Source organism: Phalaenopsis equestris, unplaced genomic scaffold (assembly GCF_001263595.1).
Source record: "Phalaenopsis equestris unplaced genomic scaffold, ASM126359v1 Scaffold215170, whole genome shotgun sequence".
Taxonomy (NCBI): domain Eukaryota; kingdom Viridiplantae; phylum Streptophyta; class Magnoliopsida; order Asparagales; family Orchidaceae; genus Phalaenopsis; species Phalaenopsis equestris.
The window spans coordinates 57074-76869 of NW_018233891.1; positions in this window are offsets into that span (position 1 = coordinate 57074).

Below are 19796 nucleotides of genomic sequence, written 5' to 3' on the forward strand. Positions count from 1 at the left end.
AAAAGAAATAGATTGGCAATGTGGAGGAAAAGGAATTGTTGATTGCTCAGAACAACCTTCTTAGTGCATTGAATATAAGGAAAAATTCCTTAAACAGAAGGCTACTATGAATATTGTCTCTGATGTTGATAAAAACACCAAATTTTTTCATGCTTATATAAAATATAAGAGAAAGTGCAATACCATCATCCATGCTATTCAAAATGCTAATGGTCAGTGGCTACATAATAATGCTGATATTGCCAATGATGCCATAAGTTATTACAAAGAACTGCTAAATCAGGAACATCACTTCAGACCCCCTATTGAGAAGGCACATTTCCTTGCTGAACTGAACTACACTGCTAGCCTCAAGCTCACTGATATCCCCAATAAAAAGGAAATTTGGAAGGCAATCAGCTCAATAGACAACAACAAATCTGCTGGCCCTGATAGCTTCACTGCTGAATTTTACAAAAAGTTCTGGGAGATTATAAAGGCTGATGTTATTGTTTCAGTAAAAAGATTTTCTCAAGGCAATAATCTTCCAAAGTATTTTTGTGCTTCCACCACTGTACTAATTCTTAAATCTGATATACAATAGAATTGGAACCACTTTAGGCCTATTTGTTTGACCACTGTCATTAGTAAGACTATCAGCAAAATCATTGTGAATAGGCTACAACCTCACCTTGACTCCATAATTAAACCTAATCAAACAACTTTTGTGAAATGTAGGTCCATCATTGATAACACTCTTCTGGCTCAAGAATTATTATAGGACTTGAATAAAAGATGTAGACGGGGCAATATGGTTTATAATCTGGACTTAAGGAAAGCTTATGATACCATAAGCTGGGATTTCATAATGGAAGTCCTAATTGCCAGAGGTTTTAACACTCAATTCTATCATCTGATTAGGAGGTGGTTACACAACAACGAACACCCTATTTTTATAAATGGGCAAGGGAGGGTTTCATTCACAACTGCTAGAGGGTTAAAGCAAGGGGATCCATTATCACCCACCACTTTTATACTTGCTATTGATTACTTATCTAGAATTCTTGATGAAGCTCTTCTGAATCACAGTCATTCTGATTGATGAAGCTCTTCTGAATCACAGTCATAATAGATAACATCATAAATCCAACATAGCCATTACCCATTTAATGTATGCCGATGACACAATGGTCTTTTCCAGAGATAATAAGGATGCTATCAGAAAAGTTTTCCAGATACTACAAAAGTTCCAAGCTCTCTCAGGAATGTCCTTTAATCCAGCAAAGTGTTAGATGGTCTTCTATAAACATGCCTCCTCTACTCACAAACAATGGGCATCTGAATACACTGGTTTTACAATTTCTCAACGCTCAATTAAGTACCTAGGGGTGCTTCTTATCACTGGCAGAACCAGACAAATTCAATTTGAAAAGGTTTTGAACAAAATTTCAAGTGTTCTCAATGGGTGGACACAGACCTGCTTATCTAATGGGGGAAGAATTACTTTGTTAAAGAGCACTATCACTACCTTCCTTTCTTACATACTACAAATGACTACCATCAAGAAAAGCACACAAACCAAACTGGAAAGAATTTTTAATAAATTTTTGTGGTCTGGCCAAAGACAGCAAATGCATTGAGCTTCTTGGAAAAAAGCTGCTAAACCTCAAATTGCTGGGGGTATTGGCTTTAGCTTTAAGAAATTGCTGGGGGTATTGGCTTTAAGGATCTTGATCAACTCCTCCAAATTAATTTTTGTAAACTCTGGATTAAGTTTAGAACTCAAACCTCTCGTGGACAAAATTCATGTGGAGTAAGTATTGCAAAGATCAGTACCCCACATTGGTCCTAAGGAAAACTGGATATTCTAAAATTTGGGTGAAAATGCTGAAAATCAGACATATTACTGAAACCACTTATAGTTGGGAATTGGGCAAAGGTGAAATCAAGTTTTGGCTTGACAATTGGTGTCCCAAATATTGGTTATCCCTTATTACCAATGTCTACAATAGTGATTTGAAAGTGGCTGATTGCTGGGATGGTGATGATTGGTCCCTAGTTAAGTTATCTAATCTTCTACAACCTCACTCTATTATTAAAGGGGCCAGTATAAAGTTCAATAGAAGAACAGCTGATGAAGTCTTGTGGCAGACTGCTTCCCATCAAAGCCTTACCAAAGCCATATACTTTAAAATTTTCAGTTTGGAGCAAATACCCTGGGGAGACACTATTTGGAACAAATTCCAATCCCCTTCTATGTGTTTTTTCTGTTGGAGAATTTTTCATAAAATGATCCCTATAGATGAAATTCTCAAGATGAAGGGATTGAGGGGTCCCTCTAAATGCTGGTTATGTAAGAAGGAGGAGGAAACTTTGAGTCACTTATTCTTTGAATGTAACTTTGATCAACTGGTATGGAAACAAATATTGAATCAGTTGATCATTGATGAGAAAGATTTCACTTGTGATAGGCTTGTCAAGTGCTGGTTGTTCTGGCATAAGAGGAAATATGCTACTATTCCTTTTACTACTGCTTGGTTCATATGGATGGAAAGAAACAAGTTAAAGTTTGAAGATACTAATCCAAATATTGGGAAAACTGCTAGAAACTGTTTATCTTACTTTCATAAGATGATCAACTAGAAAAGATTCCTTAACATCTCCAATTCCTGCCATCCTATCAATTCAGCTCCTATTCAAGTTATTAGAGTCTACTGAAAAACCCCAAAATATCCCACAGCGAAGATCAACACTGATGGAAGCTTTACAAAAGATGGAGCTGTAGTGAGAGGTATTTACAGAAATCATTTGGGTAAGTGTCTACTGTATTTCTACACCCCAGTAACGGCCTCTGATGCCACTGAGACTGAACTCATTGTTGTGTATTAGACAATTAACCTTGCCATTAAGGCTAATTGGAATAAGCTTTGGCTGGAAGTGGATTCTACTATCATTATTCACCTTCTAAATAATGAGGAGGGATCTCCTTGGCATCACTCTTATTGGATAAATAAAATTAGAGATATCAGTAGTAAGTTACAAATCCAGTTCACTTTCATCTATAGGGAAGGAAATCAGCCTGCAAACTGGTTGGCCCAGCTTGGATCACATTCTAAAAAGACTGAGGTTGTTGTCAAACCCCCACCAGTTCTCCATTATTTGCTGCAAGGAGATATTCTGAAAGTTCCCTACTTCAGGATTGAACATCTAGACACATGACTACATTTGTTGTAGATGCAGTTTTACACTCCTTTTCTTCTTTTATTGAGTCATTGTAGTTTCCTCCTTTTGAGGGGGTGTTTCCTGGTTTTTTGGGGGAGCTCTTGGGTTCTTGTATTGAACCACAAAAGAGTCCCAAGTTTCCTCTCTACTGTCTGTACTAGCATATTACTCTAACATGTAGGGAGTCAAAAGCAACTCCTTCACCAATATATATATATTTATATATATATAGTTTCCTCTCTGCTCTTAAAATTGCTGTCCAATGTATTATTGGACCTTTAACCATTGAAATTGACTCCAATGTTTGCACCAAATTTTTTGCAGCATGAGGAAGACCTCTTTTGGCACATTGGAAGATGGATAAGGAAAATTCAAAGGAACTTTGGTAGCTACCGTGTTAAATTTCAGTATATCAACAAGAAAGGCAATGGACCTGCTCACCTTTTGGCCACAGCTGGTAGATGTTCTGAACAAATTATTGTGCCAGTCTAAGGTCAAGAAGTATTGGTCTGATAACCAATGGAGCTACAACATGCTGAATAATATTTTAAATCAAGAACAGTTACAGTGGGTTAGAAATACTCCCTTCTGCCCTGAACAAAAAGGAAAAAATGGTGACAAAGCAAGCTATATATCAAAAGCTGTCTGCTTATATTTTTCAGAACTTTTACAAGTGGCAACCTGTTTTGTAGGGTAAAACTATCTAGTGTAAATGGCTGACCCCCTCTATGTCCTTCTTCAGCTGGAGACTGTGGCATTCCTTGCTTCCAACTGATGACATTTTGAAAATGAAAGGGCTAAAGGGACCTTCTTGCTGTTACTTATGTAATAGGGAAGAAGAAACCTTAGATCACCTTTTCCTCTCTTGTTCCTTCTCTCAAATGATTTGGTCACATCGTTTAAGGTAGTTAATAATTGATACCTTTAAAGTCAGTTGGGATATTTTCTCTCACTGCTGGAAGGAATGGCATGATGCTAATTTGTTGATTATTCCTTGCATTGTAGCCTGGTTTCTCTGGATGACTAGAAACCAAGCTAAATTTGCAGATTCAAATGATTTGGTCACATCGTTTAAGGTAGTTAATAATTGATACCTTTAAAGTCAGTTGGGATATTTTCTCTCACTGCTGGAAGGAATGGCATGATGCTAATTTGTTGATTATTCCTTGCATTCTAGTCTGGTTTCTCTGGATGAGTAGAAACCAAGCTAAGTTTGATGATTCTGAACCATTGGATAGGACTGTGGTATTTAATTGCACTTCTTATATACAAAAAATTATTAAATATAAAAAATTCACTAATATATTCCCGGATTGGAAGTCTAAGATGAAAATTCAGCAGAATTACAAACCAACCTTGATTTTTTTGACCCCTCCTCCTCTTGGGTGGCTGAAAGTAAACAATGATGGTAGCTTTACTAGTGAAGCTTCTGGGTTTGGTGGAGTGTTTAGAAACTCCCTTGGGAAGTGTTTGATATATTTTTCCTCCCCATCCTGAGCTATTGATGCAATGGAAGCTGAAATGATAGCAATATAATGGGCTCTCTATTTTGCTAACCATTGTAAGATCAACAATCTGATTGTTGAATCAGATTCTAGCATATGTGTAAGAATTCTGCAGAAGGAAGTGGAACCTCCCTGGTATATTCTTAGATGGATTAACAAACATATTCATTTCCTGAATAATGTGAGAGTCAAGTTTCAGCATATTCTGAGTAAAGGTAATGGTCTGGCTCATTGCTTAGCTGCTATGGAGAGACATACTGAAAAAATCTTAGTTGTATCAACACCTTCAAATCAGCTTGATTTACTGCTACATGGAGATAGTTTAACAATTCCTTACCTTCATAGTTAGTAGGATCTTTTATTTATATATATAATTCTTTTTTAACAGAGTTATATATATATGTATATGTATATATATATATATATTATATATACTTTTCCCTATAGTTTGTTTTTTTGGGTTTGTATTGTGGGTGGCTCTTCCCCTTATGAATGAGTTTTGTTTTGTTTTGGGATTCTAGACAGGGGAACATACCTTTACTTATCTTGTATCATCATTTTTTGTTGTTAGGTCACCCTCTTTAGGTGTGAGTCACTTTGTATTTTGGTTTCTAGACTGGGGACCTTTCCATTTTGAGTCCATTGTACTCACGTGTTTTTTTAAACACATCTTCAAGACGAAATGAAAGCTCCTCTAATCAAAATTGACATTCAGAGCGCGCTCGTGCGGTCCATTTTGTCATCCCAGGTCGTTCGGACGACTTTCGTCGACGGTTATGTCAAAAATGCGTCAAATTTAATTTGTGTTGACATTTTTTGTTTGCAATCGAACGTTTTGAAAATTGATCATGGGTCAATTATATGAGTCTGTATTCAATTAAAATTGGATTTAGACATGTTGAATTTGATGTGAATATGAAATTGAGGTATTTGATTGATCTTTAAACTTAATTTGATGATTTTGGCCAAAGTGAATGAATTTGGTTAGATTAGATCCAATAGATGGTCAAGAATTGGTTTTAGGGGTGTTTGAAATAATTCTAGAGGATTTGAGAGTTTTTGGTTCGCGAGTGGCATTTTGGTAGTTTTGGCCGACATTGGTCAAAGAGGTCAAAAGGTTGAATTAAAAGTTCGAGGCGGTTCAAGAAGATATTTGGAGTCAAACAATGCTGTTCGGGGTCATTTTCGATCAATGTGAAAGATTTTATGATCCCCGAAGCATTTTTTAAGTATTCATTATTTTGGTGTCGAAGTGTTAAAAAGTTATCCGTAAATATGACAATACTACAGTCAAAATTTGCAGGAAGACATAAGGAATGATTTGGTGTGATTTTTGGGACTTATTGGTGACTCTAGGAGATTTTGGAAATTTTGATATTTTGGGGGTCCTCGGGCATTTTGGTAATTTATGGGAAAATTGAGTATTTTTACAATTTTTGTGTATCAAATGGTCTAAATGATAATTTCAAATGGTTTGAATTGGATTTTGTGATTCAATGGTAGTTTTAGGGAATTTTGAAAATTTTGAATATTCAAGTGGGGTTTTTTAGGGTAAACTGGGTTCAAATAATTTTGGTTAGCCCCATGGGTGTAATGACTGCAACATTGTGATATGAAAATGCAATGTTTATGATGATCATGGAGATTATGAATGATGATGCAATGTATTGGAGTCCAAAAAAGGTGTAGAATAGTGCAAGGCTTTTCTATGGTCCAAAAGTTCTATAGGAATTCTCATTAGGGTTCCCTTATGTAATCTTGAATCTTTGTATTAAAGATTATTGATCACATATAGAACATACAGAGAACAAAGACTTGGTTGAAATGTCTAAGGAGAAGGTGGGTAGCATTTCTAAGATGCTAAGATAGTCATTAAGAATGTCCTAAAGCTAGATCCTAGTCACTAAAGGAAAGACCCAAAACCCTCACCCAAAAGTGAGGTCAACAAATGGACCCCCAATAGGTGGGGTGTGCTAAAGAAGCACACCGCGCGTATTGGCATTGACCGAGGTGATCAACTAAGTAATCGATAATGGTTGAAGCTAATTTTCCCTTAAGGAGTATATAACTTAGTAAGGAGGAACTGCGCTAGTATCCACCATGGGTAGCTTAGTGAACACCCACTGGGATATAGAAGACGTTTTCCGATAGGGATGATCAAGAAAGATATTTATCAAAGGTTTATTTGTGTTTGTATTTTTTTTAGAAGTTGTGAGGAAGAAAAGAAGCGAGACTCATCTTTAAGTAGAGAGCTAGTCAAAGCACAACTACACCACTTGAGGTATATGGTCTCAGTGGTAGCAAGTGTCAAAAGAGTGTCTAGGATGCCATGTACACTTAAAGATGTCTTATACCTAGCTCAAATATATGTATAGATTCAGCCTATACCCGTTAGGGGAAGGAATGTATGAATCTAGAAGTATTTTAGTGATTCGGCCAAAATGTGGTCATGACCTGACCGGTATTGCCATAATTTGGCAAAGGATTGTCATGATTTTGCAGAGAGTTACTGTGTATTGACAAAAGTTTTTGCGTAGCTTCTGTGGGGTAAGAAAAAAGTGTGTTTTTCATTTGGTGTATGCGTAGTTTGTGTCGTGTAGCGAAGTGTACAAACTTTAGTTTGTGTGTGCGTAGTCAGTGTCGGCACAGGTGCCCCAAACGTGTTGTGAGGTCTCTTTTACTGTTCCAATTTTATCACATTAGGAAGGAATGCATTAGGACTGATATCCAACCCAATAAATAGCAAGTGCCGAGAATGGGTGAGGACAAAGCTGCCCCGGATGCCGAGAAAAGATGAGGCTATGAAACCCATTATATGTACTGAGAGAGGATGAGGCTATGAAGCCTACCCAAGTGCCGAGAAAGGATGAAGACAAACCTTATCCCAATTGTCGTGAAAGGATGAGGCTATGAGGCCTATCTTATGTGCTGAGAAAAGATGAGGCTATGAAGCCCATCGTATGTGCTGAGAAAGGATGATGCTATGAAGCTTATCCCAGTTTTCATGAAAGGATGAGACTATGAGACCTATCATATTTGCTGAGAAAAGATGAGGCTATGAAGCCCATCGTATTTGCTGAGAAAGGATTATGCTATGAAGCTTATCCTAGTTTTTGTGAAAAGATGAGACTATGAGGCCAATCATATGTGCTGAGAAAAGATGAGGCTATGAAGCCCGTCATATGTGCTGAGAAAGGATGATGCTATGAAGTTTACCCTAGTTTTTGTGAAAGGATAAGGCTATGAGGCCTATCATATGTGCTGAGAAAAGATGACGCTATGAAGCCCATTGTATGTGCTGAGAAAGGATGATGCTATGAAGCTTATCCTAGGTGCTGAGAAAGGATGAGGCTATGAGGCTATGAAGTCTATCCTAAGTTGCTGAGGAAGGATGAGGTTATGAAGCATATCCCAAGTTTCTGAGGAAGGATGAGGCTATGAATCCTATCCCAAATGCTGACGTTGAAAAAGTTAAGGCTATGAAGCCTATCCCAAATACTGAGAAATGATGAGGCTATGATGCATATCCTAGGTTGTTGAGGAAGGATGAGGCTATGAAGCCTATCCCATGTGCTGAGTAAGGATAAGGCTATGGAGCCTATCCCAGGTTTGCTGAGGAAGGATAAGGCTGTAGAGCCTATCTCATGTGCTGAGAAAGGATGAGGCTATGGAGCCTATCCCAGTTTACTGAGGAAGGATGAGGCTATGAAGCGTATCCCGAATGCTAAGGAAGGATGAGGCTGTCAAACCTATCCCAGTTGCTGAGAAAGGAAGAGGCCATGGAGCCTATCCTAGGTTACTGAGAAAGGATGAGGCTGTGAGGCCTATCCAAAATGTTGATGTTGAGAAAGGTAAGGCTATGCAGCCTATCCCAAATGCTGAGAAAGGATGAGGCTATGATGCCTATCCCAGGCTACTGAGGAAGGATGAGGCTATGAAGCCTACCCTAGATTCTGAGAAAGTATGAGGCTCCCAGGTTGCTGAGGAAGGATAAGGTTGTAGAGCCTATCCCATGTGCTGAGAAAGAATGAGACTATGGAGTCTATCCCAGGTTGCAGAGGAAGGATGAGGCTATGAGGCCTATCATAAATGCTGAAGAAGGATAAGGTTATAAATCCCATCCTAGGTTGATGAGGAAGGATAAGGCTATGAAGCCTATCCCAGGTGCTGAGAAAGGATGAGGAAGGACAAAGCCTATCCCAGGTTAGTGAGGAAGGATAAGGCTATGAAGCCTATCCCGGGTGCTGAGAAAGGATGAGGCTATGGAGCCTATCCCAGGTTGTTGAGACTGTTGAGACTGCTGAGATTGCTGTGAAATTGTGGAACTTGTGAAATTGTATTAATTACAAAGTTTTGCAGAGAATTTATGAAATTTGTAGAACTTTGTGAAAGAGTGGAGATTTGTAACAAATGTGAGATATATGTAAATGTGAACACTTTATGGTGAGAAAAGGCTAGAAACCAATAGAGAACGGTATGTAGAAAGCTGTAGTTTTTCCAATTTGTTTTGTGCTTAGAGCACTTTTCAAGCATTTTGAAAAACTTCATTTTCATTGTAAGTATTTGGTTTTCTAAAACAATTGTAAAAGTGTAAAAAATTTGATGTGTCAAATTTTATTGTTGATGATGATGTTTTATTTTTATTTTGATTTTTTTTATTTTTTTTATTTTTTTTTGAAGGTTTATTATTTGGACCCAATTACAGACAACGGCCGCATTCGCGTTTCTATGAAACAAGCTCTTATTTTCAAGGCGTCAAGATGTATGCCACCTCCCAAAGTACTAGTAAGAGTAGCTCCTCTTTCTAGGTATTATCGAAAATGTTCACTTTGAGTATACACAAAGTCATGTTGCTTTCAGGACTACATCGGCTGAAAAGGTTGCAACTTTGTAGTTTCATTGCTATTGACATTGTAATAATTATCATTGTAGTAGTTGTTGTTTATTTATTACCATTGACTTCGTTGAATAACCTTTCGAAGTTCATTCACAGTGTTCTCTTTAGCAGAGTGTTGAGCTTCACACAAGGATAATGTGGCTCTGACCTTGATGACGTTTATTTCTTTATTGCTAATCTGACTTTGTAGAGTTTGTTTGCACTATTTTTGAGAAATCAATTTGATATTCTTTGAATTGTTCCTGGAGTTGAATTCTTCATGGCGCCATAGAATATGACTTCATATTCGAATTTCCATTAAATGCTAATAGCATGGCCTTCCACCTTAAACATCCCCTTTCTGGGACTAAATGGGTTTTAAAGCTCAAGACCATGTGATCAAAACATGTTTCATTTCCCAAAAATAGTTCAAGGCCCGTTTATAATCGACCAAAAGAATTAAGATCACTTAACATTCTTCTGAACATAATATCAAAGACTTTTTTTAAGATGACATTTCAAGTTTTATTAATCAGGAGATGACTCAGACACCAATTTTTGATTGTATGTCCACCTCAAGCTTCTCCTCAGAGGGATTATTGCACATTCATCTTTCATTTTCTTTGCTCACCATTTTTCCTTCTTTTTTTTTTAGAATTACTATATCTGGTAGGACATATGCTATTGGTTTTGAATGTCTGAATGCCCCTGATTAACAATTCTCACATGTTTCTTAAGACAATGTTTTTTATATTACCCAATCACATGACACAAGATTGAAAAGGCCCTTGATATCCTCAATCAATTACTCGTATTTTAATCACAATGTAATATTTTTTGAAAATTTTTAGGACCCAGTCCAAGTCCACTAAAGTGATAAGCTATGCTATTAGGAGATTAAGCTATTAGGAGTCATTTTTCCTTTCTGACAAGGAGAATTCTGGAACTCTGTGCTTGCTCTGTCGTCAATAGAGTAATTGTAGAATGAAACAATTGGATTGACCAGAATTTTATTGATATAACCCATTTCAGGTTCCTTAAAAAATTCTTCCAAGATCAATATGTTACCATTCTTAAAGTTCTCCTCGAGCTAGTCTTTGAAAAAATAACATTCCTCTACAGTTTGTCTGACGCATCTGTGGTATGGACAATATCTAGATGTCCCTTTCTGTTGGTGTCGTCCGGTCTCTTGGGTTCAAGCAACTTGAATTTAGGATTTTTGGTCAAATTAAGGAATATCATTTTCACTGCCTCATCTTTAAAAGGACATGTATTGTTCAAACGATCAACTAATCTCGGGCATTCCTCTTTATTCCCTTTAAAAGTCTGATCTTGTTTTCTTCTTTGTACTTTATCGAGTGATGCAGAGTTTAAGCTTAACCCGACGTCGAATGCTGACGTCGTCGAGGCAAAAGCTTCAACTGTCCTTTTTTCATATAAGATTTCTTTTTATTCTGACGATGGTACGATGACACATGCTGTAACAACCAACCCGTCAACAGTAACAATAACCTTCATGACAAAATCAAATTCTTTCTTATATTCAAGGTGAACCATTTCTGACTTGCTTGCTTGTTGGGATGTCATCTACAATGATTGTGGCTGCCTTTGAATCATATTCATAGTGGCCACCAATTCCTCTATCTTCTTCTCTACTTGACTAATTCGTTTATCATGTTGTAGAACAACCCTTTGTAATTCATCCAAGACATCATCCTTGGTGGGTAGTTGAGTATCTCGCGAATAAGATGAGTGCCTTACCTCAAAAATGGGGATCTCTACAAACTCTTCCTTCATGTAGTCTGACAAATCATGGTTTGTATCAATTGTAACTCTTTTCTACTCTTTGTACAAATATGCAAAATGAGCTCTGAGTTTTCCCAAGGCAGCCTCGATTGATTCTTCTTTGATTGTCTTAAGGTCAATCAGAGGTTTTTGATGAAAATCATCCCCTTCGTTTAGCCATGGTATGATCGTGGGAGAGTCATCTGAAACAACATGATCAACCAAAATCATATTAATCGAACTATTTTTCAGGTTTTTTCAAAATATCTTTCGGGATCGTTATGTTACCATTCCTAAAATTCCTTTCGAGCCACTCTTTGAAGCTGACACAATCTTCAATGGTGTGCCCAAGGAATATATGATATGGACAATATCTAGAGTGATTCTTCCTGCAAATTTCTTCTGGCTTCTTTGGTTCTGATAATATGAATTCTGGCTTCTTGACCAGGTCGTGAAATATTATTGTTATTGCTTCATTTCTAATAGAGTACACTTTGTTCGGCTGCTCTGCTATTGATGGACCCTGTCCTCCATCTACTCGGTATGGTTTTTGTTGGTATGACTACCGACTGGTTGGACTGAGTTGTGAGTTGTGTTGCCGACCATACTGCACTTAAGGTTGCTCTGTCTGGATATGCATCAGTTTTTTACCTTTGTTTACCACTGCCACTGTACTTGACTTCCTCTCGAGTATCTTTGCTGACTTCATTTTTCCTTATTCCTCTTCATTTTCATACTTAACCTGCTCCTGCAGTCTAGCAGCCTTAGTAAGGAGCTTCTCAAAAGTCTTGATAGTGAGTCCCTTATGCATGAAATTGATCTTACCATGGATATTCTCGAGCACTATATCAATTGTGTATTTTTCATCAATCTGTGGTTCGCATTTCATGCCTAGATTTCTCCACCTTAAGAGATAATCCACCAATGTTTCATTGGGCCACTGTTGCTCCCTAATGAGATCTCCTATAGTCTCTCGACGTTGTGTCCCAGTGAATCTTTGCACGAACAGAATTTCTAACTCAGCAAACATTTTTACTGATCCGTTAGGAAGATCAGCGTACCACTCAAAGGCTATCGCTGATAAGCTGCTAATAAATAGTCTGAATAGATGTGCGTCGTCCCTATTTACGTTACAATAATTGGCTTTGAAGTGTGCTATAAGTTGTCTCGAGTTTCCTGTTCCATCAAAAGCTTTGAAGGTAGGAGGCACAAATTCCTTAGGATATGAGAAAAAATCAAACTCCTTTGGGTAGGGTCTACCCTTTGGAACTAATGATCTTCCCTTGGATTGGGCTACGGCCTCTCTAACCTACTGGTTCACATACTGCATAATGTCCCTTTCAGGTACCGAGCTCTGAACAGAGTTTCTTTTGGGTTCACCCTCTTTATTGGCAGAGGTGGCATCCCTTCTTTCATCCTTGGTATGCACTATTTCTGATGGATGCCCCTCCACAGTTGCTGGAGTCAGAGACCGTGCAGACATCATAGTTATTGTAGCAAGCACCTCTTCCAATCTTTTATCCAATCTAAAGATATGTTCATCCTGACTTTGAACTTCTCTATGAGAGTCTGTCTCAATATCCTCTTCATCAGAAGGTTGAATTTCTCGTGAGGCTGCTTGGGCTCTTGTGTCAACCATGTTGATTTCCATGAAATCTTCATTAGAATCAATATCGCCATCACTGATTCCTTGCTCTTTGGCAAGCTGGCTCAAGTCAGTTCATAATTTGTCAAATTTAGCCTCAATTGAGTTCTCTTCAGCTACTTTGATTTTTGGCAGAGTCTGCTTCAATTATTTCTTCTCTATCTCTGTAGTCAGAAAACATATAATGACATCGGTTGAGCTATCAGAATCGTCTTTCCTCCTTGTAAAATGGTCCTCCATCTCTACCAAGGAAATAGATCTGAAGACTTTGGAATCCAAACCTTCTTCCTTAGCAATGTATGTGGACGGAGTGTCTTGTTGACATCAACGAAATCTTGGGAAGAGGTATGTTCCTCATCGAGTAATGTAGACCTTGTAGTAGAAGCCTTCTTATCGTAAGAATTTATAAAGGACTTCTTTTGTACTACGATAGGCTAAATTCTAAGATCTAACTGGGATTTGACCGGTATTCTGCTCTTAAGTGGTTTAGTAGTCGTAACAGAAAATGAAACCCTGCCAATTCGAGATCCTAAACGGAGTTTAGTAGATAAACGAGGCACATATGTCTTCCGAAATTTCTGAAATCTCTGCGGGTGTCTTAGAATTTCAGCTTTCACTTTTGATGAGATTATAGATCCCATCCTCTTTACTAATTTAGCCACACTATAACGTTCTTCCTTTGCTAGATTTTTTAATACCAATCAGACTCAAGAAAGGGGGGATGTTCTCGCTCTCACCTTGCTCTTTCTATGAAGTATTAGCAAAGCTGTGGCAGTTCTGCAGGGGCTTTCTTCAGCGAGAGCAGCAGAAAGTGGGTGAACTATACTCCCTTGAAGAAGGGGAGAGGTTTCAAACACTTCCACTTCTTCTGGCAAGAGAGATCTGTCTTCATATGTAACATTTGCAGCTTCAGCTTTAGCTGTCTTACAAAGTTTTCTCAATATATTCCTTCTTTAAGATAGTGTTCGAGGTATGGATCGTGAACTAGATCAAACCTCAAACACACAGAGAAACAAAAATTTCAGGCTCTAGTTCTCGAATTACTCTCTTTCCTTTATCAGGAACAACAACAGACACAACAGTTGTGAGTCCAGCAGCGGACGGGGTAACTAGCCAAACATACGGCAGAACTACTGGTCGAATATGCATAAATGTATATCGGTAAGGAATGTCTGTTTTCTTGGAAAAATTTATAATTAATGTGAATTAAAGTGTATTTTGAATTGTAATTAATGTATAAAAATGAACTAGCAAAGTAACTGCGAAGAATTGGGTTTAGTCACGCTAAAAGTGCTGAGATGCAATATAATATTAGGACCCAATCCGAAATCAAAGATATGAAAAAATATTATTTTGGTGAATACGATTCACCACCACACCTATCGGGGGTCCAACCCAACAAAAAAAAATGAAAACCTAAAGGATTGCTGAACTCTTTATTTATGATGTTTAAACAAAAAGTCCTAAAATCCAAAAGAGCTAGCAAGAGCTAGTTGTACTCATCCAAGGAAGAAATGGACTAAGTAAACTAATAGAATAGAAGAGTAATATGGTCCGAGAGGGAAATAGACACATTACCGATGTTTGAAACAATTATTCATGATTAATATGGAGAGAGGAACTATTCATCAGCGGAGTCGCCAGAATTTGTCGTCGTCATGCGGCTAGGTGCGGTTTAATTTAAGGTAATATAGTGTTTAGAAATTAGGTATTTTAATTTAAAGAAAATGGGGTCAAACTGATCCCATTGATTCCTACAGTTTGGATAATCGAGCTAACCATGAGTAATGTACCACCCGAAAGGTAATACACTACTTGATAATATGCTCAATTAAATAAATTATAGAAATAAATGACTTCCGTTTGATCTGCAGAGTTTGCATGATGACCGATAGATTTCCCTATTCGATATGGGAGTCAAATAGGGTTTATTTTAAATGTGGGTTCTTTTAAATTGCCTATAAGGTCAAGTCCCTATAGTTAATTATATCTTAAGCGATGGATCACCTAAGAAAACTCTCGATAAAAATCAAGAATCTTTTGTTTTCATGAGTTCAAAAAGAAGGGTTTTCAACGAACATGATTGTGAAATTTTCTATAAGGATTGGTTTTGAAGTGAAAGATTTTGTTTTAAGAATCAAAGGAAGAAATGTAGGGGAGATTAAAGATCCAGAATAGGTTCTTGGTAATCAATAGCCAGAATAGGTTCTTGGTAATCCCCCAAACTATCCTAATGTTTGACTCAATTTAGGATGATATTAATTTAAGATAAACTCTTTCCAGTTTTATTAATTACGACTTAGATTTGTGTAATGATGATTTACACAAAAAACCTAGAAAGATAGGAAGTTTTACATCGAGTGACTACCTCAGAATCCTAAAACAAGTTAGAACATGCTGCATATCGGGACTATGCAGGAGCCTAATAAAAAGAGAGGTTTTATGTCAAAAAAGACAACCTCGAAATCTTAAGGATTGTTATTTAAATTAAAGAAAGAGTCTTGAACGAGTTGTCCACGAAGTCTACTCCAAGTTGCATACTGAAATGTGTTCAGGTCTTCAAGTTTTCAGGTCCTCCAATCTTATTATTAAAAGTTTTATTTGTTTTGATAATTTTATAGTTAATTAATTAAAGGGTAGTGGAGGTATAGTTCAAACCTAGGCCAAGGCTAAGTTCACTTAAGCTAAGTAATTTCCTAGTGTTATGATTTCTAGGTTCTCCCTAATCAAAGCAACTTTTATTTCTTCATTATTTGTCCTTAACACATGCATTCTATGTTTGATAAAAACAGTAAAAGAACATGCATTAAGATACCCAAAACAACAAATAGAGTAAAAGAAATAATGTTTTATCAGATTTTTATTTAATTTTAATTATTTAATTAGTGGTAATCCAGTCAAGATGTCTATGGCTCCGTCGTCCCGGGTTGCCCGATGCTCTAGCTTACTTAGTCTGAAAGGTGGTTGCCCACCAGGACCTGAAGATTCTTGTCAATATCCATAGAATGCATCATCCAAGAAATCTTTGTAAACTAGAACAAAAAGGGTTGATTGACTCAATTTTAGGAATGAGAATGGTCTAGGTTAAGGCTAACCTAAGATTAAGGTTTAGTTTAGGATGAACCTACTATCTAGGTTAAACTAAACTAAAGTTCATGTTGACTAACCCTAAAATCCAAGAAGTTTTCCAAGAAACCCTAAAATCCAAGAAGTTTAGTCTGAATTACATGATAGGATAACTTAAATCTCACGTTTAAAATGGTCCAACTATTCAATTCGGACTCAGCTAAAGGTTAAGTTTTCCCATGATAGACTCGGTCTAAAGACTGGCTGTCCTAAAGCCCTAAATGACTAAAATTCAACTTAATGGGTGATTGACTCAATCCTTGAGCTGGTTGACCAAGTCTGCAATCAGGTTGAACATGACTTAAAGGGTATTGGCTCGAGTGAAGTTATGTTGAGCTTGGGTTGGGTAAACTTAGGCTAAATTAAACCTGAACCCTAATTAACGTGTTTTAATTGTAAAAAATAATTTAAACATGATTAAAAAATATTAAACCTCTGTTTATGCTCAAACATTCAATCAGAGAGAGTTTTACAATTTTTATAATTTTTATAATTTTTAATTTACATAAATATATCATTTTGTTCAAAAATCAAAATCTTGGAAAAATCAGAGAAGTTTTCCGCAAGACCATGTAATATCTCTGCCAAATTTCATATTATTTTTCATTTATATTTTAATTTTTATGATTTAAATACTCTAGAACTTCAAAAATTAATTTAAAAATATTTACTTAATGAAAAATCGTGATTTTAGTTTTAAAAAGTTCCTCTCATTTTTCTGAGTTCATAGCATTTTTTAGTTTTTTTTTTGAATTTTCTATAAAAAATTATGTAATTTTGAAGTTTAGTTATAATTTCCTGAATAAAATAAATAAATGGTACAGTGTCATCTCTTTCACGCCCGCGACAAGAGCTGCGACACATGTAGGAGAACCAATGGCCGAAACTTTCTGGAGTCCGTTCTCCACTGATTCTCAACCAAATCTCGAGTTCTTGGGCTTGTTTTGTTCAGCTCGAAGAGTGGATCACATCCATATGAATACTTAGGTGTTTTGTGATCTATTTTTAATCTGGAAGGGAGAGAAGTTTGGGATTATCAATTTAATTTAAGACATATACCTGAGCCTAAGAGGTTTATCCTCAATTAGGTTTGAATAAGTAGGTTTTCCTGACCTTATCCAACTCCTCGTGGCGTCATTTTGACATGATTTTCAAGTAGGGTCAAAGGTTCGCCGGAATTTAGTCGATGTCATTTTCTGGCGAGGGAAGGGGTGGGGGAGCTGTTGCTGTATGTAGAGAAGGGAATGCAGTACAACAGCTTGCTTAAGAACGGATTAGTGTTATATATGGGAGAAAGAGAGAGAGGGAGAGAGATTGTTTTATAATTATTTTTATTTTTATTTATTTTTTATTTTTTTTAATCCCTTGCGCGATAACTGGATAGAAGGTGAGAGGCATGTGTGATCGATAGATATGATAGGATTTGATTTTTTTATTTAATATATATATATATATATATATATATATATATATAAACCTACTAAAGGCAAACTTTTTGAGAGAATCAATAGATTCCTGGTCAATCAGGCTTGAATTGATACCAACTTTATGACTACAAACTCCCATCTTCCTTATACTTGTTCTGATCTTAGGCCTTTGCTAATCTCTATATCCTCAAATACTGCTGCTCCCTTAACAAGATTCAAATTCTTTAATGTATGGGTGGAACATCCTAAATTCCTTTCCTTTATTAAGTCTGTCTGGCTACCTGTTTCATCCTTCCCTCCTTGGATGAAACTATGGCAAATTCATAAAAAAGTTGTTAAATTGCTAAAAGCCTGGAATTGGAACTGTTTTGGAAACCTTACTGCAAAAGTTGAAAAGGCTGAAGCTAGTGTGAAACAGACTGAATTAAACTATCAGTTGGGACTCTCTGATGAAAAAAACCTGATATTAGCTAACGCTAATCTGCTTCAAGCTACTCATTGGGAAGAGGATTTCTACAAAGAAAAGGCTGCCATCAAAAAGTATGTCGATGGGGATAGGAATACAAAGTTTTACCATGCCTGTATTAAACAAAGAAGACACTCCAACACCATCCTGAAGATTAAAAATCACAATGGCATTTGGATCCAAGGTGCTTATCTAATTCACAGAGATGCTATAGATCACTTTCAAAATTTGTTATCTGAACCTCATGAGGCTAAGCTCCTGAACTTTGATCCTAACTTACTTAATGAAAAATTCTCTGATATTCATTGCCTGGATTTAACATCTATTCCTACGGAGGAAGAAATTTGGAAAGCTCTATGTTCTATTGATGGTGACAAAGTGGCTGGTGCAGAAGTGGCTGGTGCAAAGTGGCTGGTGCAGATGGCTTTACTTCTACTTTCTACATAAAAGCTTGGGAGGTTGTAAAAGCTGATGTTGTGGAAGTTGTCCAAGCCTTCTTCAGGGGGCGAGAATATGCCACATTACTTTGCTCAATCCACCATAACTTTAATCCCAAAGGGAGACCATAAATCTAATTGGGATCACTTTAGATGCATCTCTCTTACCACTGTGCTGTCTAAACTTATTAGCAAGCTATTGGTTTTTAGATTAAAACCACACTTATCTTGGATGATTTCCCTTAATCAGTCTGCTTTTGTTACAGGAAGACAAATTACTGATAATGTGCTACTTACACAGAAACTCTTTCTAGATATTGACAAGCCTTGCAAGGGGGTAATCTCATATATAAGCTGGACATTTTTAAAGCTTATGATACTATCAATTGGAATTTTATCTTAGAGGTTCTTAAAGCTAGGGGATTTCAAAATTCCTTCTACCAAATCATTCACAGGTGGCTTAATAATAATTTTTATACCATTCTTCTTAATGGGAATTCTCAAGGGCATTTCCAAGCTACTAGGGGAATCAAACAAGGGGATCCCCTTTCTCCATACATTTTCATTTTGGATATGGATTACTTATCTAGGCTTCTTAACCATAATTTTTCTGAAAGGGAATATCTCATATTTTCTAATAAAGCAAATTTTTCCATAAGTCACTTTTGTTATGCTGTTGACTTCATATTATTTTCTAAGGCCTCAAAACCAGCAATGAAGAAGGTGGTCAGTTTCAGTTTGCTGAACTTGTTCCAAGAACTTGTTCCAACAGATCTCTGGTCTCTCCCTCAACTCAAAAAAATGTCAACTTATTTTTAGCAATAAGCTCAATTCTGCTACCAAAAACTGGATTAAAAATTTCACATGTTTTAAATCTGCTACCAGCCCCTTGGTTTATCTTAGGGTATAGTTGATTAAAGGCAGGAAGAAGCAAACTCAATTTGATGAGGTGGTTTCTAAAATTTCCAAACTAAGTTTCTAAAATTTCCAAACAAATCTCTTGTTGGACTAATTCTTATTTGTCACAGAGGGAAGGTTAACTTTAATTAAAAGTGTCCTGGCTTCTTTTCCTATCTATATTATGCAAATGCTGAAAATGAAATAAGGCACACAGAAAACTTTGGAGGTTATGTTGAATAAATTCTTGTGGGAACGCAATCACAAACAAGCTCACTGGTTTAGTTGGGATAAGCTTTACCTAGCTGCAAGGGGACTTGGTATGAAGTCCTTCCAACAGCTTCATGAAATCTTCTATTGTAAAATCTGGATTAAATTTAGAGAACAGAAGTCTTTGTGGGCTTACTATATGAAGTTAAAATATTTCAAGC